Source organism: Poecilia formosa, unplaced genomic scaffold (genome assembly GCF_000485575.1).
Source record: "Poecilia formosa unplaced genomic scaffold, Poecilia_formosa-5.1.2 Scaffold252, whole genome shotgun sequence".
Taxonomy (NCBI): domain Eukaryota; kingdom Metazoa; phylum Chordata; class Actinopteri; order Cyprinodontiformes; family Poeciliidae; genus Poecilia; species Poecilia formosa.
In genome coordinates, this window is record NW_006800191.1 from 58,790 (window position 1) to 85,546 (window position 26,757).

The 26,757-nt window shown below is 36.1% G+C and overlaps 1 long non-coding RNA gene across 1 annotated transcript; it reads right to left on the reverse strand.

The window, feature by feature from the left end:
* Positions 1 to 443: 443 nt before the first annotated feature.
* LOC107838419 (uncharacterized) lies at positions 444 to 23,936 on the reverse strand. The gene is made up of 3 exons (XR_001664477.1): positions 23,787 to 23,936; positions 2,484 to 2,489; positions 444 to 456 (listed from the first exon to the last, which is right to left on the reverse strand). It is a non-coding gene; the product is annotated as an uncharacterized LOC107838419 (long non-coding RNA).
* Positions 23,937 to 26,757: the final 2,821 nt, after the last annotated feature.

The window sequence follows — 26,757 nt, forward strand, 5'->3', positions numbered from 1 at the left end:
TGTCTTGCACAAATACCAGTCTGTCTACAATTTCCTCCCTCCATCCAAGGTTGCTTCTTTCAAAGTAAAATATTCAGACAGAAAACATTTCTTAGAGTTAAGAACAAACTTTTTTCCAATGCATAGAAGCAGGATTATCCAAGTCTGTGCCTTTTTCAAGCCTTTAAATCGTTTCCTGACATCAAGAACAATAGCTATTAGACTTCAAAAGACATTTGAGGGCCAGCGAATGGGAGCTGGAGAGTCAGAGATGTTTCGCACTCGCAAGTCAAGAATTGGTACTTTATCATTTCTAAACACAATGTTAAAACTATCATAAAAACTAACATAAAACCACCTAACTTCAAATTGCCCCACAATAACACATCTTAATATATAATATATACAACCTTCTTGTCTTCTTTGTTAAAAACAGATCTACTTGTTGTGTTTTTAGTTATTTACAGATTCTGAAAGCTTACCAATGATGCCAAACACATAATCAAAAAATAAGTTGCTCTTTACTACCAAGTGTTGAGAGCATTGATAAAATTTTAGGGCTCATTTTTAATAAGATAAAAATGATAGCTGTTGACATGCGAGCAGAACATTGTAAGCAAGAAAAGTCGTAAAAAACAAAAACAAAATTCTCACCAACTGAGACTGAAACCAGTTGTTAGTGAACGACATCAATGCTCTCTGCAGGTATAACTTGGTTTCCTCCGATCATAAGTAGTCCTGCTTTTGTTTTCCTTCCACTCATATCTTCAGCTTGTTGTTTCAGTGGCCCGTTTTTAAGTCACTTATCCACCATTATTTTTAAAAACAATCCTTTAATGAGCTAGCTGTAGCGTCGCACTTTGAGCTGACGTCACGGCAAACCAACGGCCGTTTACATGCAGTACCGTGCGGACCACCAGGGGGCATAAGGGAACCACAGTTTGAGAACAGAACAGTTTTCAATCAAGACGGTCAAAATGTGTGTTTGATTCTCAGATTAAATTAAAATTTATGCTGTACAGTAAGTCTTTGTAAACAGTGAATATTTAAATGGAGAGCAAAACACACCAGTAAACAAATCGTAAAGAGAACTGAATGCCTAAAAGCATAACTCTAGTATTAAATTAGCCACAAATCCACAGGCAAAGTGAGCTCAGATGTACATAGTATTGATGTAGGAATATTTATGTGCAGGGATGTGCTTTGCTTGAGAATCTTGCTGCAAGCAGCTTCTCAGGGCGCTGGACTGAAGTTGTGGGAGTTTGTTCACTGATAAAAAGCGGCTTTCTTCAAAGATCCTCCTTTGAAACTTGTTTGTCCTGTTTCTTCAATGGCTTGCAACACAACACCTGGCGTCCATTGATCCAAATATAAGAATGTTATTAGGAGAAAACAAATGGAGAAGCAGGAGTATGAAAGCACGGCTGCTAAAAACAATTAAGCAGTTCAATATTTCCAAACAGAAGGGGCCTCTGCATGAAAGACTGCAAAGCTTTCACACTTTAAACAAGTTCATTTTTACTGAATTGTAAAAGTATAAATTCCAAATAAAACTTTGAAGGTCGTTTAGACCAGTGTTTTTCAACCTTTTTGAGCCAAGGTACATTGTTTTAATTATAAAAATCAAGAGGCACACCACCAACCAAAAATGTAAACAAAGATACTCTGTAGCCGCCTATATTACATATATATAGTCATTCTTAGTGCCACAACACATGATTACGCCGCTAGTCACTACTACAGCAAAGACACTCAAAGATGGCATTATTTGCAGTTGATTAATTCGTTTTCAAAAAATCTTTTAAGACCAATTACCGTATTTTCCGGACTATGAGCGCACCGTACTATAAACCGTACCTTCAAATTTTTTGAAGCCCCCCCCCGGAAACTTACATATATCAGCCGCACCGGGCTACAGGCCACTGGTATTTCTGCCACTCTCGGTTCCCATAAGGATCCAGCAGAGGGCTGCGTCCTAATAACTGCTGGATTTATTAAGGACGCAGTTCTCCGTCTCCAAATCCGGTTTTGTTCACACCGAGTTCAAGTGCAGCGGCTTTATTTCCCTCCTGTACTGCCAGATCGATACTCCTCAACTTAGAGCGCCATCATATACGAGTTTGAAAACATTTCTCCGTCATGCCTGCTGCTAGCATGTGCTTGTTCTAAATGAAAATTAGCGCGTTCTTCTTTGATTTCCAATTTTGACTTCCAATGATTCACTTCCTGTTAAAGAGCCCCCTGGTGGTTGAAGAAAAATCCACAGGAAAGCCGCATGTTCAAAGTGTAGGAAAAAAGTAGCAGCTTATAGTCCGGAAAATACGGTAGGTGAAATTGGATAATTTCCACGGCACACCTGACGATCACCCACGGTACACTAGTGTGCCGCGGCACAGTGGTTGAAAAACACTGGTTTAGAGAGCTACGTTAAGTCCACTTTCAACAAAGATTAGACAAAAGCCTTTTCTCATTGGAAGATAATGAATAAACTTTATGATTTACACTTTATACTACACATTTCCTTTAATAAATCCCAATCCACATTAAATTAAGATCATGTTTAATCACCTTGTCTTTGTTCTTCTCAAACCTGAAGACTTTAAATATTACCCCTCTCCATCGTATAAAAAAAGCTAATTCTGAATTGCGTTAATAGAATGGTCCATTATTAATCAAAAATTAGCGCATTTTAAATGAAAATCATGTAACCAACAAAAATATTGTTACTTCAAAAACCCATTTTTGCTGCTAAATGATTGAATAAATAGATATATGAGCTCAATAAAGACATCTACTAATCTGGTATATTGGTTATCTGAGGATTACATCATGTCTTTCAAACATGTTTTCTCTATATAGCATTCCATAGCATATCTGCAATTCATTCTAAGAGAATATGAAGATATGTGTTTTTGTGTGTTGTGGGGAAAAAAACATTACCAAGCATTGTTCAGGTGAAAATCCTTCAGTGAGGTTGATTAATATTCAGTGTGGAATATGAGAGCTTACAAAATTAGACACTCCTGAACAGGTCAGAGTAAAGCTCTGCCAGAAGGCAGACAATATATCAGTTTTATTCGAAGGGTGAAAAAAACAAACAAACACTGAAGAGAGAGCGAGACTCTTTTGCAAGTGCATTACCTCTGAAGGTTATGTCTCCAGGGAAAAACCTTCAGTGCTGCTCAGACCAGTTAATTCTGCAAAAAAGTGTATAAACAACAAAATAAAGATGCAAAACTGTAATGGTAGACTGTAATAAAATATTCCCACCACTTATTAAACGTTTGCAAATGCTTTGTCCACATTAATAAAGACTCACTCACTTCAGCATGCCAAATGCTTGAAGAGCCATCTGGCAGTTGGTGGTTACCATAGTAACCTGTAACTGACAGGTCCGCCCCTCCCCCCTCCTCTGTTGCCGTAGGTAACTGCGGTACGTATTAGAATCAGCTCTGTGTTGTTGTTTTTTTACGAGTATTATATTTTAACATATATTTTAGGCAGTGTTTTATGAGTAATTTTGCTATGTTTTGAAAACTTTGTTTAATTATTATTGAGTTATCCATTTTAGCTATGTTTAACGTCAGAAATGTTAACTGCTGCCAACTGCACATTGGGAGCTAATGCTTTGTAGCTTGTTTAGGGTTATTTATTTTGTTTTATTTCATGTTTAGGGGCAGAATGTTAACCACTAACTTGATTTTCTCTTTTCTCAGAATAAGTACAGTGAACCTGAATGTGTTTGTCGTGAAGTCAACCTACTGGACCTGAGACAAACACAGGACGCTTACAAGCGCAAATATTGCAAATATTTCCAAATTAGTACCACAAACACAAAATCCTGGAGGGACTGAAATGATGTTCAATAATATTATTTAATTTTGATAATGCATTGATATTTTATTTTAACAGCTTGTGAAGAGGTTTTATCAATGCATTCTGGCACAACCGGCCCTTTAAGAGCGTTCATGATGTTGATTTGGCCCAAAACAAGCACGAGTTTGACTCCCCTGGTGCTCATGTATCTTACAACACTCCTCTCGGTGAGGAATGTGTCCTGTTTTCCTTCAGTAAACACAAAAGCTTGCATCAACATGCTAAAACTATAATGCTCGCCTCCATTTTCCATGCTAGCCCTGCGCTGCTTTCCTCACCCGTCAGTATTTGTCATCCAGCTTTCAGCCGGCACAAAGCTCAGCAGGAAAACATACGAGGCTGGCAATAAAGGGAACCTAAGATGCTTGAGCATGCTTCACTATGGGAATGCTCCAAGATCTTATTTGTGCTTTTCATGCCCTAAGCCTCTTGTCTCTAATCTGTGCCACTTGATGTGTAGGTGTGCATGGGTGTGAAATATGCTTTCCCCTCCATGGCAAGGATCGCACATTGTTCTTGCCCACAGGAAGGAGAAAATGTTTGGCAACAATTTTCTGAACCGCACAAAGAACCTACAAAGCAGATTCAAATGAGGAGATGAAGGCGCGCGGTCGCCCTGGGCATTTAGTGGCTTTGTGCGCACCATGACATCATCATTTCATGAGCAATTGTGTCAGTCACAATGCAGACGATAGAGGATGTCATGACCCTCGGATAATTGCAGTGTCTCAAGGGATGCCTTCAGGAAACAGACACATTACGCTACGCTGTGTTTTCTCCTCAGCAAAACCAAACGCAGCATCTCTAGCAGACACGCTGGAGAGTTTACAGTTTAGCAGGTTGAGTTTTATAATGTGATAAACTCCCTAATAAATAATAAACAATGCATAAAAATATGGGGTTAGGGTTTAAAGCGTCATAATTAATGATAACATTTTCAAATCACACACATAAAGCTATGTTGGCTTATTATGTAGAGTATGTCATCAATTATTGAAGCCATTAGTTTAAAGCTGCTGCTTAATCACTGGTGCTGCCTCTGTGAAAGCATCACCAATGAGTTTTCAATGAAAGACATGGCCTTGCCTTCGTTTATGGCCCCAGAATGCATATTTGAATTTTTTCATGCAACACCAGATAAAGAAACTGAGTGGGGTTGTTAAGAAAACTAACAAAAATGAAAGATGGATTTATGTATAGCGACTGAGGTTGACTTTTCATGTAAATGCACCTTTAAAGAAAAGAAAGCTTCATTTGGAGCTAAATATCAAGCTTCAAACTAAACAATCAGCTTGCTAAGTACACTGTAAAACATTAAAATGAAAGTCACCTGCTGCCTTGAAAATGCAATTTAAGTCAGCAAGAATTTTGTTTAGGTTTTAACTCAGAAATTAAAGTTTATGTAATAAGAAAAGTTGTCTAAAAATACATTTTTAAGTTCATTAATCTTTAATTGAAAGTATTAACTTATTGCTGTAATTTAAACCAAATAAATATTTCACAATAAAAAGAAAAAAAAAATAGTTAAAGAGCACACATTTCTCTACTATCCTCATTCAGTAAGATAAAAAAAAAACTACATATTTTATATTGGAATAATTAAAACTCTTGCTTTAAATTGCATGAACAAAATTCCTGACCTGATAATGAATTTTATTAACAACACAATTAATTCAGCTCAGAAACATTTAGTGTGAGCAGCACATTATCCTCAAGCTTTGCAAACTACGAATTGCATAAAAATAAACATTTTTCTTAGTAAAACACAGTCAGGATACAAAAACATGCTGCTAAGCACTCTGGGAAATAGTTCCCACTTGTGTCTTTTTTAAGTGTTAACCTAAAAACTAGTTTATCCAACTCTTCGAGGTTTGACAAAGTTAATAAAACATTAACAAAACTTACTACTAAGTTTACCTTTCACAAACTCACATATTGAGGTTAAAAATGTAAAACTTTCTAAGTTTATTTAACTAAATGCAACTCAAATGTTTTACAGTGTATATATATATATATATATATATATATATATATATATATATACCTGATATCGACACAGAAATTAAGCTAATGTGGCAGGAGATATTTATTTAAATCTTAAAGGATTTTACTGAGCTAAATTATGGGTTGTGATTTTACACTTCCTGTATTTCTCGTACAGCTTCTGACCTCAGTCCTGACCCGTATTAATTACCAGAACCTCAGCGTGGATATTTCTTACATAATGGCTTTAACAAACAGTGCTTTGTCATAATGAAGGCTTCATTTCGTAACGCTGCGTCTGCCGCAGCGCAGCTGTCACCGACTACCTCAAGGTGTCTGTGTTTTGATTAATGGAGCTGTAAATGCTTCACGGGGCCGAAATACAAAAGGAGAATAAAATAAAAAAGCAACATTTACATGGTCGTTGCACATTTTTCAAGATTTTTCAACTACATTTACATGAATTACACACAATGATTCTCAGTTTTGTTATGTAAAATAAGAAGATTTCACAGTGGGTCACAATGAAATGATGAAAGCCCCTGAAATCGGCCCAGAACCGGGAGAAATGTGAAACCTTTTTCTGTGAGCAGCTAATCTCAGAGCAGGCGACTCTTTGCATTGAAATCCTCCAACACCTGGAAGACGCACAGAAATGTAAAGAATAATGTAAAAGAATAAAAATGATAGAGACTCATCTGATATAATACTGATGACATTCTTATTGTGGATCAGCCACTGGGCTAATGTCACTCATCTAACCAGCTAGCTAGCTTGCTCACAATTAATCTCACTTTTATGTTGTAAAGTAAGATTTCACAGTAGGTAACAATAAACAATAAACTAAAGTCCCTGAAACTGGTCTGGAAAGGTAAGAAATACTAGCTAGCGATCGACAGCTTGAATAAATATGCACACTCCCATGATCGTCGCACATTTTTCAAAATTTTGAAATGAATTACACACAATTATTCTCACTTTTGTTTAATGAAATAAGAATATTTCACAGTAGCTCACAATGAAATGACCAAAGTCCCTGAAATTCATCTGGAAAGGTAAAAACATACTAGCTAGCAATAGAGAGCTAGCTAGACTAGAATAAATATGCACTCTCATTAATGTCACACATTTTTCAAGATCTTCACATGAATTACATGCAATTATTCTCACTTTTGTTTTGTAAAATAAGAAGATTTCACAGCAGGCCACAATGAAACGACTAAAGACCCTGAAATCAGTCTGGAAAGGTAAGAATTGCTACCTAGCAACAGCTATCTAGTTAGCTAGATAAATATAGTCACTATTCTTCACAAACTTTAAACATCCCTACGCTTCAATGTTTCTGTCCATCTTCTATTGTTTAACTCTTTAGGGTAACTGCACTTTTAGTGGTTCATTTCCCCCCTGTCTGATGATCAAAAACAAAGAATAAAAATTTTTAAAACCAGGAAAATTTTCTTAGTTTTCCAAAGAGAAACATCTTTGCTAATCTCTACTCCTGTACTTGCAAACTTTGTTTTTTTGCACTACACAGGAGCTTAAATATTTCTGTCAGTCTTTCTCTGCTGTAAAATTCACGATGGTTTGTGGTCACCAAAGATGCATTCTGGGTTCAACTGTAAAACAATTTACACTGTATTTGACAGTAATGAGCCCCGCTGTTCAGCAAACAAATTAAATCCACAGAGCTATATTAGATAATGAAATCCATAGATCAAGTTAAGGTAGTGCTCAACATGAGGGGGGGGGGAATAAAAAAAAATAAGATATTGTTTGTGGGATTAATGTTCCTTTGTGGAAACAGCTTTAGTGCATTATTGGATGTTTTATTTTTGCTGTATCTGTTTTTCTAAAGGATGTAAAATCCAAAAGCTTTTTAACAATCCAGATTACTTGCAGGCACAACACCAACTGGGCCAGAGGTGTAGTAAAAGTCTGCTTATTAAATAAATGGTGGTAATATAAGAAGAGCTGAGGAACATTCCTCTTTTCCCCTCTGAGTCGCCTAAATTCTCATTGGTCATCCGCAAAACAAAGAACCATTTACAACAGATCCCTGCTTCTCAAAGGAACTCAGTAAAAAGAACATAAAATATGTGCTTTAATGACTACATTTAATTATATATTGCAAAGTAAATTAAAATAATTGCTTATATGTGCATTTATAGCTGAAAAGTTTTATTCCTACAACTAACTTTGCGTTAATAACCTCAGATACGGCTGAAATGCCCCTGAGCAGCCCAGTAATGCGGTTCTTCTTAGCATGAGCTAAATGGATAAAACTGCATGCGAGTCTGTAAGAGGAACGGTAAGTGGTATAGGAGGTGAGACAAAAATAATTGAGCATCTTAGGTCAGAAGGTGGAGAGGAGCAAGATTTCCACACACAGGGAAAGATTAGCTTTAATGGTGATGGAGGCTCATTTCTTGCTGCTAAGTGTAAATTGAGGTAATAAGCCATTTGCTGAGGGATTTCATACACAAAGTCAAGGACTATTTTTTTCCTTTGGGAAAACTCCGAAAAGAAAGTACACTCTTCAAATTCTAGAGATTTATGCATCATATGCGTCATATTCAATAATTTAGATCTCATGTATTTTAGTAACTCAATTCCCTGAGTCCATGACAAAGAAAACAATATACAGACTGTTGTTTTCAAGTCTTAATGCTGTTCTGTTTATTTTTTATTTTTTTGCAAGACTCCGCCCTTATCTCCCTGCTGGAGAGCAAAACGCTACTTGCTAATGATGACTAGCATTCGTTTTAGCTGGTAAGTTGTCAATATAACACTCGGAATCTTAAATGTACGCCTGATATATAAAAGAGAAAGGGATGTAGTGCTTTGCTGCTCTGAAAACGAGATGTCAGGAAATGTTTTAAGAGAAAAATGGTGAGAGAGGGAGGTAGGCTAGTTATGCTAGCTTGACAATGACAACTGTAACATGTAGATGTGCTGTGCTACAAAATAAAAAAAATCTGACAGATTATCTGTAGAGAAGGTGTTTAAATTAGCTAATCAATCACCACAGAGTTAGCTAAGCTAATAGCAGCGGCAGCTAATCAACAACAGCGGTCACTTATTGATAAGTGCAAAATAAACATCAAGGCTAAAAATATAGAACTGTAACGGACAGAATGTTCTGTTATTTGTGTGGGAAATGTTTTAGTGTTTTTTGGTGTTGAATCCTGATACATAAAGTGGCATTGTTGTCAGTTGCTATGGCAACCAGTCTACATGTAGCGTAGCCGATGTAAACAGTGATAAAAAAGTGGTTTTGAGTTGTTCTTTAATGGTTTTTCTGTGTTATTTTTCCCCCTTTGCTGTGTTGCATTGCACTAAATTAATAATTACATCGTCACGTTTCATTTTAACGGTTTTGTTCTACTGCGGCAGTCCAGCTAAGAATCGTCTTTTTGCCCATCAGCGTTGTGTGTATGCATGAAATTTCCAGATATAAACAACAGCATGCAGGGAGTCCATAGAGGGCCACAGAAATAGCTCTGGCGGCTCAAATTTGGCCCACGGGACACAAGTTTGACACCTGATAACCAAGAAAGTCCAAAAATGGATCCAAGTCGATATAAAGGCTTGAATAACTTTCTAACTCAGAATCTCTGGGAATGAGATGGCGCTCAAAACATGTTTTGGCAACTGAACTGTTTAATATGTGAAAGAACTGTTTAAGAGATCTCAAACCTGTCAACACAAGTCTATATTAAAACTAAATCCACTTCCCTGCAAAAGCTTTTTTATTTTTTGTTGCTTCTTTTCAGTTAAGTCTGTGTCACATCGCAACAGGTTTTGCAAGTTTCCCTTTTACGGATTATGTAAATCCCATCGACGTTGGTTTGCATTGTACAGCAATATTTGGTTCAGTCGGAAGCACAGAGCTTTCCTGTCCGTTTCCATCAGCTGCGTCGACGTGACGGGAAAAAGTAAATTTGTCTGGCTGAGTCACGGCGGCGCTGGTTGCAGGGTTAATTGAGAGAGGGAGTAATTGGCCAGTGGGCTCAACGTGTCTGATGGGAGGAATTTGGAAAGTAATCTTACCGTTTGGAAGATTTCCACGCAGTTCCTAAAAAGAGCCGTCTTTATCTGAAGCTGTAATCACCTTAACAGTTAGACGTTCGAACTTACCACCCAAAGCAGATTCGTAATAATTCACCAAAATTTGACTGAATTAGAGATAAAACCCAATAAATTCAAACTTCTGCATCCAGATTTTCTGTTGCAGTTGCATAATTTAGGATTATTCAACCCTGGAAAAAAAATAAAAGTTTATTTTCATGAGTGGAGACAATCTCACTGAAATTGGATGTTTTCTTTTGTTATGAGCTTCACTAATTGTGAAATTATTTGTGCCGTCAAAATAAATTATTACTCAATGTTTAAATGTTTAATTTGGTCATATAATAGTTTTGTGATATATCACTGTTCTACTAATTCTGGTAGCAACTGGAAGCTAAGCATCGCCATGTTTCAGCTGGAAAATAAAATATGCAAGCAAAGCAGAGGGTTTCAAACAGAGTATAAAACAATTATTGAAGCATTCTTGGCTCATTACTTTACGAAGTTAATTAGATTATTCAAACTAATGAGAACAGAAGCAAAAGAGCTGCAATCCCTTTTTCCAATATGTTTATGGGGAACGTCAGATGATTTAAATGGAAAAAACAAGGAAGGAGGAAATTAACTTCTAAATTAAAACTTTGTTATTGTAATGACATGTATAAAAAAATTATTTTGGAGGCTGAAAATTATGTTATTTTTAAATAAAAATAAAAAATTTATTAAAAAAAACCCCAATTATACTGGTAGCTGAAAACTATTTTAGTTTAATTATTTTTAAATAACTAAATAAAAATAAATGAAAAAATAATTTTCAGCCTTCAGTACATTATTTTTATGTAAAAGTAAAAAATATTTTTTATAGAAAACAATTACATTGGTGACTGAAAGTTATTTCATTTATTTTTCAATAAATAAACATATAAAAATGTTTTTATTTTTAAAAGAATACAAATAATTCTCAGCCACCCATATAATTATTTTTATATAAATATTCTTTAAAATTTTTAATTTCTATCAAAAACTATTTTATTGGTGGCTGACATTTGTATTTAATTTTAAATAAATAAATAAAAAGAAATTATTTTCAGCTATAAATATTATTTTTTTATATAAAAGTACGTAAATACCTCATATATCCACAAATCCAGACATTATTTTATGTTGCTGGACTCTCTTGGGACGACTAAGATCTCTTGCAATTCACATTACTCATCTTATTAGTTCCTGAATCTTCTAAAACACAAATCTGTAATTTTTTTTTCTAAATCATTAATCTTGACATTCAAAGAAAGATGTAATCAAATAAAATATACCAAACATGTAGACAGAGCTAATCTTCAACTAAACAGATTCTGGTTGAATTTTTTAGATTAAAACACACTCAAAGGCACAAAATAAAATGATCTTATGGTTATTTACAGTCCCACAAAAAGCTCTGTGCATTGGAAAATAAAAGTCAAATGGTAAAAAAAATAATATTTTGAAGCAGGAATACATTTTTTTTTGGTAAATTTTTGTTTTCTCTCTTTAACCAGAGTCCATTTGCTCTAATTCTGCCAGTAAAAGCTACTATAATTTTCCATTTTCATGGTATTTGTTACAATTATGACTCCCAAACCGATAATGAAATACAAAACAACATTTCTGCTGCAAAACATTAGAAAAACAGGCCAAAATGTAAATGTTGCTTTGAGTATGCAATGCAAAGAAAGCTAAGGCTTTTCTACAATACCATTTCTATGCAGTATTGGGTAGAGATAGATGATGATAAAAAAGAAGCAATAAATCCCACCGTTACCAGTAAAACTTTAAAAGGAATGCTTTTATGTGCGACATTAAACATGCAACCCGCAGCACCTCGTCTGCTGCAGTTTTCAAACATTTTTCATATTTCAGGTGACTGCGGTGTGTATTAAAAGCAGGTGGAGTAACATCAGTCACTGCGCTGAAATATATGCGCCGGAATGGACAAAATGAGGTCCATTAGTGACTGTAATGGTGGCACGATGTTTGATAGAGGAAATGTTGGAAATAGTTCAGAGCCGCTGCCTGCATGACCCCCATTTCCACCGGTTCTCCAAGGCCAGGATGTAACTCTCAAAAATCACAGCGATTGGAGAAACCTCTGTGTTTTACCATCACGACGTCCAGGAAAGTTAAAGTACACACGAAGAATTAAAAACGCATTTTTAAAAAGTCACAAAATGACAGAGCAGTTAATCAACAATGACTAACTGCATCCAGACAGAAATCAATACCCAAATTATTTGTTTTGCCTTTTTAGGACTTACAGAATGTCACAGAACGGCGCCTGATGTAATGCAAATAATTGTGTGATCTTTTATTAGTTAAAAAAGTACAGCTCATGCAGTCTGGATTTAAAGGAACTCAGTGTTTCGGCTGTTTTGCAGTTTTCTGGAGGTTTGTTCCAGATTTGTGGTGCGAATTGAGACAGTTTCAAAATAATCAGAAATGGAGAAAATGACTCCAGATTTCAGCAGGTTGCGCTGCCATGACTGGAGCTATAAACTGAACACTTTATTTCACTGATATGCCAAATCAGGGGCGGCCCATGGAGACTAATTGCTACGGGAGCTTTGGATGAAGCGTGATCTGCTCAAAGCATCTAACAGGGTTTTATTTTAACAATGTTATAGATGTGAAGTTTGTCAAAACACAGGTTGTGATTTTATGAAGTTTATAGATCAAAGTGACTCCACTGCACATACATGAGCCTGATTGACAGCTCCAAGACTGCTCCCTGGCTCTGATTGGTTGTTTTTGGCCAAGCAGTGCATTTCTGTATTTACAATCTGTGAAAAAACTCCTCCCAGTACTGCCACAACAAAGTGATAGTTTCAACAAATGCGTTAAAAATTTTTACATATTTGTTAAATTATGTAACTATTTTTAATTACTTTATAAAACTATTTATAAATATTAAATCCTGCAGCTTTAAGTAGCCTGCAAACAAAAAACAAAAAACAAAAAGTGATATAGAACACACATAAGACATGTAAACAAAGATACATTATCAAAGTGATTAAAATAGACAGAAAATTCTTCAATATCAGCCAAATTGCATTTGAGTATCACTTTCATCTCATTTCAATGCCATTGCATTATTTTGTTTCAGAAAAATTACAAAATATAAATAAGGCCAAAACACTAAAATTTCTCTCATTGGCTCCAAGTTGAAAGTCACCGGAGAGTTCATTTACATTTTGTGAGAGAGTAAAATCAATTTCAGATGCTGATTCCGTTTATCCCATCTGTGTGGGAATAAATAGACTGTCGAGACAAAGCAGCTGAGAGGGGAAAACCATCACATGGTTCAGAAATAATGCCTGCTACCGAAGAAGAGAGAGGCGCAGCAAAAAAGCATCAATAAAAACCCGAAACATCTGCAGATTTGTTTTTGTTTGTTTTGTTTTTTTAAAAGCTCCACAGCTTTTTGGGGAGTTAATAAGATGTCAAAACAACAGCTGGGATTTTGTTTTAAGGTCAAGGTGAAAGCAGGAAAGAATTTGGTGGGAAAAAAAAGGAAGTTTAGTAGAAATATACAACCTGGTTTAAATGTCAAAGAGACAAAACTAAAGATCCTATGTTAGAAATGAAGCCAGAGAAAATGGGTTTGCAGTAAAACAGTTCCAATAAGAGACTGATCATCTGCAAAACTCAAATTATTTACTTAAGCTTTTCTTTTTCAAATGTGGAATGATAATAAATCTACAACAGTATACTAGACAAGAAAAAAGGAGTGAATTTCTACTAAAGTTTACAGAAAAAAATAGGAAATTTTGTTGGAAAAGTCAAACTTCCAACTTTTCAAACTCAGAAATTTCCTTTCTAACAAAAATATTTTGAGATTTATATAAAAAAAAATTCTAGCAATTTTTTTTTTCAACTTTTCCAACTCAAAAATTTACAATTTTTTACATTTTGAGATTGATCTCAAAAATGTTGTCTCTTTTTAAAGCAAACTTTTCAACTTTTCCAACTCAAAAATGTACTTTTTTTTTTTTTTTGGATTGATCTCAGTTTCACATTCAGAAATGTCCTTGTAATATAAAACAGTCATGTTTTTTTGGCAAGTTTCAGACCCCAACCTCATAGAAACATATTTTTAATCAGAAATGGAAAAATAGACACATCTGCAGCTTATGTTAAAGTGGGACTTCTTTATACACTATTTTATTGTCCTGTTGTTATTTTTGGTTTCAGTCAAACCATAAAAACATGGAAAACCCCCAAAGTCACTAAACTTTACTAAGTTCTTTAAAAGGTTTCCTATTATTTTATTTTAATTAGGGAAATATTCGCAGGATAAAAAGCTATTCCTATTCATAAAATATGTTTATTTCAGGTGATTTGTACATGTTTTGTGCACTTTGACTCCAGTTTTTAAATAAACAAACCTTTAAAATATCTGTGCAGAACCTCATGTTCCCCAGCTTCATCTCACCCCCACTAAAGGAAAAACTGTTTATTAATTTCTACTAAATATTTGCATCTTCAGTGACGGAGGTCGTACAAATCAGAGGCTGTAAAAAAAATAGAAATATATACTTGCATCTATTTCCACAGTTAATGATAATTAATTCAACTTAATAGAAAATGTTATCTGTTTAATTAAATGCATTGTCCTTGAGGATTTATGTCCTCACCTTCCAGTTAAACTGAAATAAAAAGGAATTTAATTAAAAATGAGCACAAAAGTTTATTTAAATTTGAGTTTTTTTCTATATCTCAACTTTTCAAACTCAAAAATTACCTTTTTTATTGTCTTTTAGAAAATTCCTGAGATTGATCTCAAAATTTTATTTTTTTCCAACACATTTCACACCCAAATTTCCTTTTTTTATTTTTTAAGTTTGATATCAAAATTTGAGTTTTTTCTAGCAAATTCTTAACTTTTCACACTCGGATGTTCTGCTTTCTTATTTCTGAAATTGATCTAAAAATTTCAGTTTTATTTCTAAAACCTTCAACTTTTCACACTCAATTTTCCTTTTTTATTTTTGACATTAATATCAAAGTTTGAGTTTTTTTCTAGCAATTATTTTAACTTTTCACTCCTTTTCCACAAAGTCTTTTATTAATAATAACTAATTCCATTTAATCTGAAATATTTTCTGTTTAATTAAATGTATTTTAAGTGTCTCTGAGGATTTATGACCTCAACTTCTGGTTAAACTAAATTAAAAAGGTAAAATCTGAGCACAAACAGTCCAGGCACTTTCAGTAGAAATCAAAAGCCACCTCAATAAACCAGACAATTTGGGGAAAAAAAAGATTTAGTTCCATTTAACAGCAACATAATTGTATAATTTCTCCAGTCCTCCTTCCTGCGTTAGCCTACATTTATCCCATTAGGTGAGTGGGAAATTTTTCCTCTTTACGATGACGCCGAGCGAACAAAGAGACATGATTAGCATTAGTCTGAACACGACTAACACAGGTATACAAGCCTTAAGAATAGTAGCTCAAACTTTGCCAATGTCATCCTCCTTGTAGAACAATTTAGTTCATTATGAAGCGCTTGTGGGACGTTCACCTCACTTTGACTTTCGGCTCAGATGATAACGAGTCAACCTTTCATCCCGGAGCCCCGCTAAACAATGCTTCCCTAATCATTAAAGTGGCTAAGCCTGCAGATGAGCTCAGCGCGCATAACGCACCCGTCACAGTAATCATTACTGACAGGACATGCAGCTGCTAATGATCTTCTCTTAATCACACTTAATCAGGTAATAATGATTTTGAGGTGAGAGATGAAGTGCTTGCTCTCTGCTTTCACCACGCTGCAGCCCGATTGTTTCACTTGACTGGTTTCGGTGTCAGCGGGGGGGAGTGGGAATGGAGGCAGCTGCGTGTGCTGTACTTTCCCCGACTCGCCAGATCACCTGTTAAGCAAATAACAGGTTGAAGAAGGACGTCCTCCTTCAAACCGGAGATTTTACACGTCAGAGCGTAAGAGAGGGCAGAAATGGCAACTTAAAATTAACTCAGATTGTTCTACAGCTCTGGAAAAAAATTAAGAGACCACTTAAAATGATTCTCAGATTTTACTCTTTATAGCTTCATGTTTGAGTAAAATGAACGTTGTTCTTTTCTTCTATGAACTACGTCTCCAAAATTCCAAGCAAAAATTTTGTATTTATTTGCAGAAAATTATGAAAAAGATGCAAAGAAAACAAGTTCATATTTATTTAGAAACAACAATACTAATGTTTTAACTCAGAGTTCAGAAATCAATATTGGGTGGAAAAACCATGAAAACCAGTGTAATGTATGTCTCAGAAATCGTGTTTTTTTATTTATTTTTGAAGCCTAAAATTAATGATTTCTTTCAAAAGTTTATCATTTTAAGCTTTATTTTATTAAGGTCAATAATTCTTGTTACAAGTGAAATAATCTGCTGATGGAACAAGTACGTTTAAGAAATAAAATAGAATTATTCACTTAAAACAAGCTCCTATCTTGAAGAAACATTACTTGTTTGTTCCGTCTCATTTCAGATATTTGCAGTAGAAACTAAATACTTGGTAAGATTTTATGTTTTTGCAGTGAACTCATCTCAAAAGGAAGAAAATCGTACCGTTTGGCGTCGCACAAGCTTTCATGTTGCCGGTTCGACTTTCAGCAGACATGGTGAAACAGGAAGTTAAATTAGACGGAGGCTGAGGTGATTGGTCAACAGCCTGCTGAGTTGCAGTGATTGGTCAGAAAAGAAGGAGATACTAAAAAAACGTTAAGGTGATTGCTCAGATTTGTAGAAACGTGAAGAGTGGTGAAGATGTCAATTATGTGCAAAATTTGTGAATGACGAGTGAATTTGCATGAATAGTTGTGAATAGTTCCTGCAGGGACTCAAATGAATGACTTGCAGAATCATCTCCAGCTGTAATTAAATAAACAATCAGTTAGTTTTCAGACATTTCTGCACAGCTACTGAAGAATTGTAGTCAGGTTGAGACCTGGACTTTGATGTGTTCATTGCAAAGTCTTGAATTTTTGTCCTATTTCAGACAATAATTAATAAATTTGCTGCTGTGTTTGAAATCATTTTTTTGAAGTCCAAACTTTGATAACGATTGAGGAAATTGTCCAGTAAAAGGTAAACATCACCTGATGAACCAATGGTCACAAATCTGACAATAAAACACATTGCTGATACAGAGGAATTTAGGCAACTTGCTAAGAAATTTTACCTTTAGTCTTCTCAGATCAAACAACATTTGAATAAATCTGCTATCATTTCAGAAATCCTCCATTAAAACTGTTTTCCAGTTACATTATTATATCAGAAACAGAAACACTTAATGTTTTCTCCTAGTATTTCAATGTTTGACCTGAGAGCCAAAGTTTTGGGAATGTTTTCAATTTGTGGATAAACTTTGTAAATGTTGCTGTTTACAAACTACTGGGCAAAAAAGTACCACATCTGGATGCTCTTGACCAGCAACGTTAGCATTTTTCTGGAGGCGCTCACGCTCACTGTTTGATCAGGTAATCATGCTAATTTAACTGGCAGAAAAATCTCTTTGGCAAAATTACTTCTTCTCAGTGATATCGGCTAAATGGAAAAAGTCAAGAGAAGGTCGAGCACTTCCTGCAAATTGTTACTTTTTGCACATTTTCTTTGATTCTGAAGCCAAAAACAAATCAATAGATAATTCCAGATAGCCATTTTGTTGGTTAAAGATCGTTATGTTCCTATTTTAATAAAGTCCTGACTGAGTCTCTATTCACTTACATAAATAAAAAGCTATTTTGGCTGCTCACCTGCGGCGGTGAATAAGATGCAGCTACAGCTTCTTTGTTGTGTCTCCCATCCCATAAATGATTAACAGACCAATGTTAGTTATAAAGAGATGTAGCAATGACCTTTCAGTTAATATTCTGACAAAGTGAAGTTGAAGGCAGAAAAGGAAACTGTAGAGCAAGAAGAGATGCATAGACTAAATGTTGGACTTCAAAAAAACGATTTCAGATTGTTAAATTACATTAGCCAAGTTCACTTCACTTCATGTTTCCCCATTTAAAAAAGGCGTTATTTGGTTCAAAGTGGTCAAAAGCGTGAATTTCACTCATGTACAACACTGCCAAAAATACATTCAGTCACTAAGTCGTCAGATAAAACCCACAAACTTAATTAAGCTACGTCAACTTATTCGTAAATTTAGATGCAATTCTTAAAAGGTAGAAGGTTCCTGGCTCAAAACATCAACAGAAACTTTATGAGTTAAATTAACACCCTACAGTTCATGACAAGTACATCATTTTTCACTTTAAATAAAAATAATTAATTATCTAGAGCAAAAATAGGAATTACAGCCGGTGTGACATTTTAAGGAAACAGAGTCGTTGACAGGTTTATCACACAACACGCAGTCTCCAGCTCTTGCTCACAGCGAGTGTTAACGAAAATCTTTTGAGGTTTTCTTTTTTCCTCCACTCCCAGTGTTCGTGCAGCTTTCCAGTGAACCGTGGCCTCTCCTAATTGTAAACTCAATGAAGCATTCTTAACAGATGCTGGTGGAACGGCTCCATTAGGCCTTACAGGCGCCTGTCATCCTCATATCAAACCCATGAAATGTCAAACTGTCATTATCACACGGCCCATGCCCCATCTATCCAGCCGGCAATTTAATTCTTATTAAATGCACATTATAAGTGGAGATGGATGGTCTTGGTCCAGTGGAGATGCAGCTTTGGAGTGACTTCTGGTAGGGCACAAGAATACGCAGCTAGCAAAACAGTACTAAGAAAAAGTTCGGAGCCTTGTTTACTTGAGAGATATTTATTGTAGATGTGACAACAATACAGAAATAATACTGTAGGTTGTTTAGTTTTTATACATTTGAATATAATAAAAATATATGCATTCTGGGTAAATGATGTCTAAAGGTCCCACAGCGCCAGCTCCATCCAGCCAAAACGGTGATGCGTAACGTTATTAAGCCTTTTCTAATTGAACCGGACCGCATTGAAATCGATGGGAACGTAGAAATCACAAGAGGTGATGAAGATGAGGAGGACCAAACGGAGGAAGAAGATGGAGTTGACCGTAGGAGCTGGTGTTTGTTGCTGCTGCTGCCTTCAGGTTCTTAAATGAAACGATGAATGACACGTACCTCTGGTCAGACTGTGTGACCCAGTAAGTACTTCATACCAGCAGTTTGGGAAAAGCTGTTTAGGGTCCGATCTTCTCCGGTGTCGGTAGTAGTTTCACATTCAGGACCGGTGTTCTAGCTCCGTTAGCATTTCCAGTAATAATAGCTCCGTTAGTGCAGCTTATCTTTGAAGTTTCTCCCAGCGTCTGTAGCTCTGTGTCCGGCCCAGTAACAGCTGTTTGGCGTGGCCTTAGTCCGCTGGATCGGTGGATTTGGTACCGGAGGCGGTGTATCTCCATCAGCATTTCAAAGAGGCTTCCAGCTCTTCCTGTCTCAGCACGGCAGCACACATTTATTTTCATCTCCTTATCGTAACGATCACCTGTTAGAGCCTTTGTCAGTTTTGCTCGTATAAAAGACTCAAAGTCTTATTGAGAGAAATGTTGAGAGCACAAATTGGAAGTTGTGTTCAGATCCAGGTCCCTCCCACTGCACTCTTCTTTTTTTATGTGGGAAGCGATGCAGATTCACGTCAGGTTTTTATGTTTTCTTTTTATAAATTACAGCCAATAGTGACACAGTGTGGCATTATCTAAAATTACACCGGTCAAATGCAATATGATAAACAAGTACTCAGGTAAGGTTAGCCTTCCTGTGTTCACTCTGTAGACTGAGAACGGACCAAAACGCGTCATCAACCAATCGGGTGACAAAATGGCAACCTCCATGGGTGAAAAATATAAAACAAAAGATGTACAAAAACAACAAGAAAACTCATGTTTTCATGCAGTTTGCCACAAGCCCAGGAGGGTACAAACACTTGAAAGAAAGTGCTATGGACAGAGAGGATGGTTGTAATCTGACGAAATGTGAAGAAAAGTTCAAGGTCTATCATGCTTCATGTTCGCTGTTCTGCATTCAGTTGCTGTAGCCAATTGGTGTGAATCAGGAATTAGCTGCAGATTCCCCGGGGTTATTTGTGTTGGCCTACACAAATAACCAACACTGTGTGTTGGCTGTGTGTAAAGCTTTAAGAGGAAAACCCTAAAATATCTGCAGCTGTAAAGGAAGAGTAAGATGTTTCTACAGTTTATTCAGACTAACTGAATGTAGATGTGAGACATGGTTTCAGATTTTTACATGTAGTTTCTTTTGGATATTGTTACAGAATAGCAATGGATTCAACACTTTCCAATTATAAACTCAACTGAGAGTCCTCTGGTGGAGCCAGGTACACAATGTGCCATTTCCCCAAAAATGTTTTAGAAAATATCTTGTCGGCTGACGAAAGAAGTGTGTCCCATTGGTGTAAAATTAACACTATTTTCAAAAAGTGATCCCTTACAGTCATGTTTGTTGCCATAGGTGATGAAAATGTAATTTATGTAGAAAATCAAGCCATCAGTTTCTATGTTCATACACTTAAACGCTGACTGATCCCAATCACAACAGCAAATCCCCCTCTGAACAGCTAATACACACAAAAAAGAAAGGTTTTACAGCCGAGTAGTGGATTTAAATCTGATTGGGTTGATGTTGTACGACCTGAGGCAGTAGGATTGCACTCGAAATCTCAATGCGACCAAGTCAAAGCAATTCTGAAAAGAGGAATTGTCCAAAATTCATCCAACAGGATCATTACCAATTCATGCAAGGACTCTTTTACATCTTGATTATGTGAGTTTTATCTGTCAGAACAACCAGTTACTGGGTTTGAGGGGGCAATGGTTTCACATTGGGCCAGACTGGTTTGCAGAGATTTTATTCGTAGAAACCTGAAGAAATCTTCATTCATGTGAAACTTTTCAGGTTATTAAGCAAAAATGATGAGTCACTGTCCGCCCAATTGTTAAAAGGTTTAGTCTATAAGTCACTGAGCAACAGATGAAGAGAGGTCCAGACCTTCCCAGGAGACGGACTGGAAGGAAAACAAAGCTGTGCCACTTCCTTTGTTACTCCGCCAGCTTGATGGGAAACAACTAGACATGACAAAACAGCTTTATGCTTTGAGCTGCGTGATGCAGAGGTTACACAAAACGATTCCCAGACCACAGCCACTTATCTCCACACAGCTTTAATTTTTATTTATATATAATTATTGCCTTGTAAATAATAGAAGCTGCACTCAGATGATAAATCCTCTGTGGTGGCTGACCCCTTAGGTAACGGCTGTGGTGAAGTAGTAAACAGGAGAAGGAAAACACAAATTAAAGCATTTCTTCCTTCAAATAGAAATACACACAATTAGTCTGGTAATTTTTTGAAACTCGAGAGACACGAAGATATTTTTCCACCACTTCCCGTCTGTTTGCGTGCATAATTATTACACTTTGAAATGTAATTAGCACACACAACTACTTCTGTTTCAGCCATTTACAACTAATCATGTCACCCCGTACTCAGCCATTTAAAGGGGATCTGTTATGCTTCCTTGAACAAGTTACATCTATAAACTATTAAAAAGTTAATTGCATTTTTTTGCACAAAATTATTCTTAGATAATGAGATTTTAGTTTGGTCAGTTCTGCCTATGAGCTCTTTAGGGGGTCTGGTCACTTTAAAACCAATTAAGCTGCTGCTGGCCACGTCCCCCAATTCAACATTTACACTTCTCTGTAAAAATGGCTGCAAACAAAGGCACAACTATAAACTACGCATCTTTGAAAAGCAGAAGTGGAGCCTCCTGCACAACCAACACGAATGGAGCAAGTGGTTTCTGGATAGGAAGTCAAAAACAAGAACTGGGGTAATGTGCTCCATCTTCCTGGTTTTAGTGAGAATGCGAGCAGCAGCGTTCTGGATCAGCTGCAGTTTGGGGAAACCAGTAAAGGCACTGTTGCAGTAATCAATGCGGCTCAAGATAAACATGGATGAGCTTCTCTAGATCTTACTGAGACATTAGTCCTCTAATCCTAGAAATGTTCTTCATGGCCGACTTTGTAACTGTCTTTATTTTTAGAAGCTGCAGTCGAGTCCCAAATGGAAGTACACAAATGTGAGTTTTGCACAACAGGTCCCCGTTAAGGAGGCCTTTTTGTGACTTACAGCACCAGTGGTATTTCAAACTGTTGTGACGGTGACGAGGTGCGTCGCACGCCTCCCCAGCGTCTGTAACAACAAGCATGCAGCTCCTCAGGGATCCTCCTGCATATATTCCCTTGAATATTCATGAGGCTCTGTTTCTCTCTCACACACACACACACACACACACACACACACACACACACACACACACACACACACACTCAAACAATAATGCTCCACTGATCAAAGAGAGCTCATTATCTGTGTGTAATGCAGCAGAGATGTGCTGGAATATCCACTAAGTTTTACAGTCAGATTCTCCTTCTGCTTGTCTCAGCACATCATCTCCGATGCTGGGCAACACTTAAACCAAAGCACGCCCAATTTTGATTTTCAAGAGTCCGTTCAAAGAGAGGCTTTTGATTGCATTATCAATAAACGAGAAAGTGATTCCTATTCATCAGCAAAGCACCATATCTGCAAAAGGATGATTTCTGGCTGATAATCAGCCTCTCGTAACGAGTGGTCGAGTTTTTCCCCTCAAGATGCTTCATTTCATATGAGCGTGGGAAGGCGTCAGTGAGTATGCAATGACTGTCGGTAACTGAGAAGTGAGAATGAGATTTGACCTGGATTATCCACTTTTGGCGTGAATTACTGCGATGATCACGAAGCAGATTGCCCAGTTGACCTTGTCTGTCGTTGCAAGTTGGACCTGCAGCAGATTGGCCAATGACGAGGCTCACAGCAGATGCTTTTCTCTAAAACTGTGATGAAGGTTTTCTCTTTTTGCCGTTGATGCCACTGAGAGGCGGCAGTCTGCTGAAGCCTTGTCCCCATTTTTTATTTTTATTTTTTGTGAATCTCACAGGACCTTCATCTAAAACAGGGGCAGCTAATCAGAACTGTATTATGTAGTGACACTGCTTTAACCCTCTTAAGACCATAATTGTAACTGGGCCGCCTGGTATTTTTCTGATTTTATGGCTGTAAAATTCTCAAAAAATGTGCAATGAGTCTGAATTTTTCCTCTTTCTTCCAGAACAACCTCAGCTTTCAGTATTTGATAGTTATTTAACATTTCTATCTATTAAAAATTGTGAATAAACAGTTTAAAGAGAAAAAAACAAATCGGAATTGAAATTTTCAGGTTTATTAATGAACAAAAATTTCCTGATGACAGGGGCAAACAATTTCAGATGAACAATTTCAACTTTTAACTATATTACATAAATGCAGAGAAAACTGTGACGCCTGGCCTCCAATTTACAAGTTTTTATGCCTGTTTTTTATTAAATTATTTCAGGCGTTTTCAGTTTTTGTGGTAGGCTCTAAAGCAGTTCCTCTCCAGCTGCAGACAGAATCCCACTTCAGGTTGAGAGGTGCTGGTACCCATCTCCAGTGGTCAGGAGCAAGAGGCAGGGGACACAGTGGACAGGTCACTGGACAGGTCACCAATCCCTCACTTTGCTGATTTGTTGGTTGTTTTTTTTTTTCACAATTCATCTTTTGGCAGAAACAAAGTGGTGATTTACTTATTTTTTTTCCTTTTTGCCAAAATCACTTTAGGTAAAAATATTACTTAGGACATTATTTTTGGAAGACCACGATTTTATTTTCAGCATAATAAATAGTTATTGCACAAATTATGCAGGAATCAAGATGGAGCTAACAGTTAGCCAATAGCTGTGCAGCATTCATATGACATTAGCTTGTACAAATATTTTACACAACCTGGTTCGCTGGTTATATGTCTCTCATGTTCACTGCCTTCAGATATCAGCCTTCTGGGACCCTTTATCAGGCTGGTGGATTTTCTTTTAGACATTTCCATAATTTTATGCGCGATTTCAACTCGTCCTCTGCCGTTTTCTCTCTCTCTCTCGCACTGCTACTCCGCTGACACAACACAGAGCTCTGTAGCTACTGTCACGTTAAGAACACTATTTTAACATCGTTTTTTTGTTTTGTGTATTTGCAATGCTTGTAGTCTGTTCAATTTGATTTAATTTTCTTAAGTTAATATGCAACAAGAGTAGGTAATTACTCCCCTTTTGACACTGGAAGGCAACCAGACCCACCATATTGTTTGCACAGGGCATCCAAACTGTTATTTGTATCACCTTCAAACCAGAACTCAGGTCAAAAATTTTAATTGAATGAATACTTCACTTGGTCATAAATGCTGCTAATATTTGGTTTTAAAAGTTACATCTACTCTCTAAGCCATGTTTATATCACTTATCCTGATATTGTATGACTGCATTGAACAGAAATGAAAGGTTTAAATTAATCTTCTTCAAATATCCACTCAAATTCTCATTATCTGAGAAGCATTCAGGCTTTGAAATACCTTCAGATTTCAAAACTTTTTCAACCTTGGGATGAATGTATGTGCAAATTCCAGAAAATCTAATTATTTTCTAAATAATAGAACCTGTAATCCAAATATTATTGAGTAGGTCACAGTGTTTTCTGAAGAGAACGTCAGCCTTTGTGTCACGATGAACTTCACTTGTTAAACAGATATAAAACTGATAACAGGAATGATCACAAAGAAGAGCGGGTCATGAGAAGTCGTATTTATAATCTCTCTATTACTCTTTATAAAAAATAGCAATATTAGCATGATACCAGCATTACACCGATGACAATGGAAAGTAAGATGAAAAATCTTCTTACTAGCAGACACTGGCTGCAGTGAAACACAGCAGTTCATCTTAATCTAATACAGACCAATATTATTGTGATTTTGCTTTTTTATGTTGTTCATTGCAGTGAATGGTTGCAGAGATCATATGGATTACAAAAGAGCAGAAACTGGGAAAATTTTGCCATTCTTACACTAATGACACCCAAGTAAATATAGAATGGATGTGTGAATATTTAATTTACCAGTTTTGTAGCAGCAAGACTGAAAAAAAATCAGATGATACACTTAAAGTGTAAACGTAAGAAATTAAATGTACTTTTTTAACTTAACTAGGTCTGTCACAACAACGCCACGCCCCCAAAATCAACGTTTACACTCGCACTTAAAAATGGCTGCAAATAGATGCACAACTATACAACAGTACATCTTTGAAAAGCAGAAGTGGAGCTTTGTGCACAACCAACAAGAATGCAGAAAGTGGTTTCTGGATGGCAAGTCAACAACAACACACTTTTCTGTCACAATAACAAATTTTACTGGACGATAAATTGCCCTAGATGTTATTGTGAGACTATATTCAAGTAATATAATGGTAATAATGAAAACACATTCTCAAAGATCAATAAACTTTAAATTCTAATTAACATTTAACACTGGGACTGGAAGACATTTAAAAATCCAAAATAAACAAAACTAATTACGAAGTCTGTACACACATTCGTCTTGCAAAATAATCGCTAGTTGAAACCGAAGCATCAGAGTGAAGACTTTTGTCATCCCGTTTTTGGTAGAAAAAGAGAAAAACAATAAACGAACAATATCGAGCAAAATTTATCATGTGATTAACTGATATATTGCAACATGCCTACAATCTTAACTAGTAGAAATATTTGAATTTAACTCTATTGTTCTTAATTCCAAATTGTGGAAATATTCCTTTAAGATGGCAGATGTTTTGTGATGATTCTTAGTGATTTATTGTGTGAACAAGCTTATTCACATCAGTTCAAAACATTTTTCTGTCTAAAATCTGACATTTATCCATTATAAATCACCTGGAAAAACAACAAATCTAATAGGAGGAGAGAAAAACTGTCAGGGTTTGATGCTGTTGGGGATTCAAATGCAGAAACGAGGACATTAGGAGCCGTGGAAAAGAATTTAATGATCAGAAAAGCAGAGTGAGGGCATCAGAGGATCCGATATTGGAGAAACTGAACCGCGGAGTATTTATTGACGTTACGCAGGTGAGCAAATGAGATTGAAAACAGCTGCAGAAGAGCAGGAAATAAAGGTATAACGTAAAACATTTCAGCTATATGTAGTCTAACCTTTAGTACTTAAACTAAAGACACTTTGCAAGTTTTAGATTCTCAACTTAAAAATGTGAATTTAAATCCTAAATTAAAATAATACTGTGAATGAAATGAATATTAAATGTGTTCTTGTTCAAGTAGATGAGCTTTCATTTTCAACTTAAAACACCTCCAGATGTTTTACAGTGTAAATAAAACAATAATAGCCTAAAACTTCTATACAACCAAAGTAGCCAAACTAAGCTCAGGTGCATCTAAATCAGAAAATGCAATCAGGCTTTTTTTCTCAAAAAAAAAAGGACTTTTTGAAAATAACCGTTAAGAAAGCATTAATAATGTTCTGTTTTATTGAGCTGCACCCATTTGTTCACTTGGAAATGTTTGCAACTCATCCTTCTAGACTCTCCTCAGACAACCCTGCAGATTTTCCATCAAATTTCGTTTTCGAGACTGGCTAGATCCTTTCTGTACTTTAATTTCACTCGCATTACATCATTTTTCGAGTTCTGCTCTGTTCTGTTCACACAGAACCCAGCCTGGAATTGAGAGTTGAACTCATAGAAAAATCCCTCTTCATCTTCAGGTTTCAAGCAGACAAGATGTTTTGAATAAAAACTCACCTTGATATGGAACTTTTTTTTTTAACTTTTATATACGGTTGGGCCATATCATATCATTCGCAATAATACTGGTAAAAAAGAAAACTTGCAAGAGAAAATAAACTTTATCGTGTGTC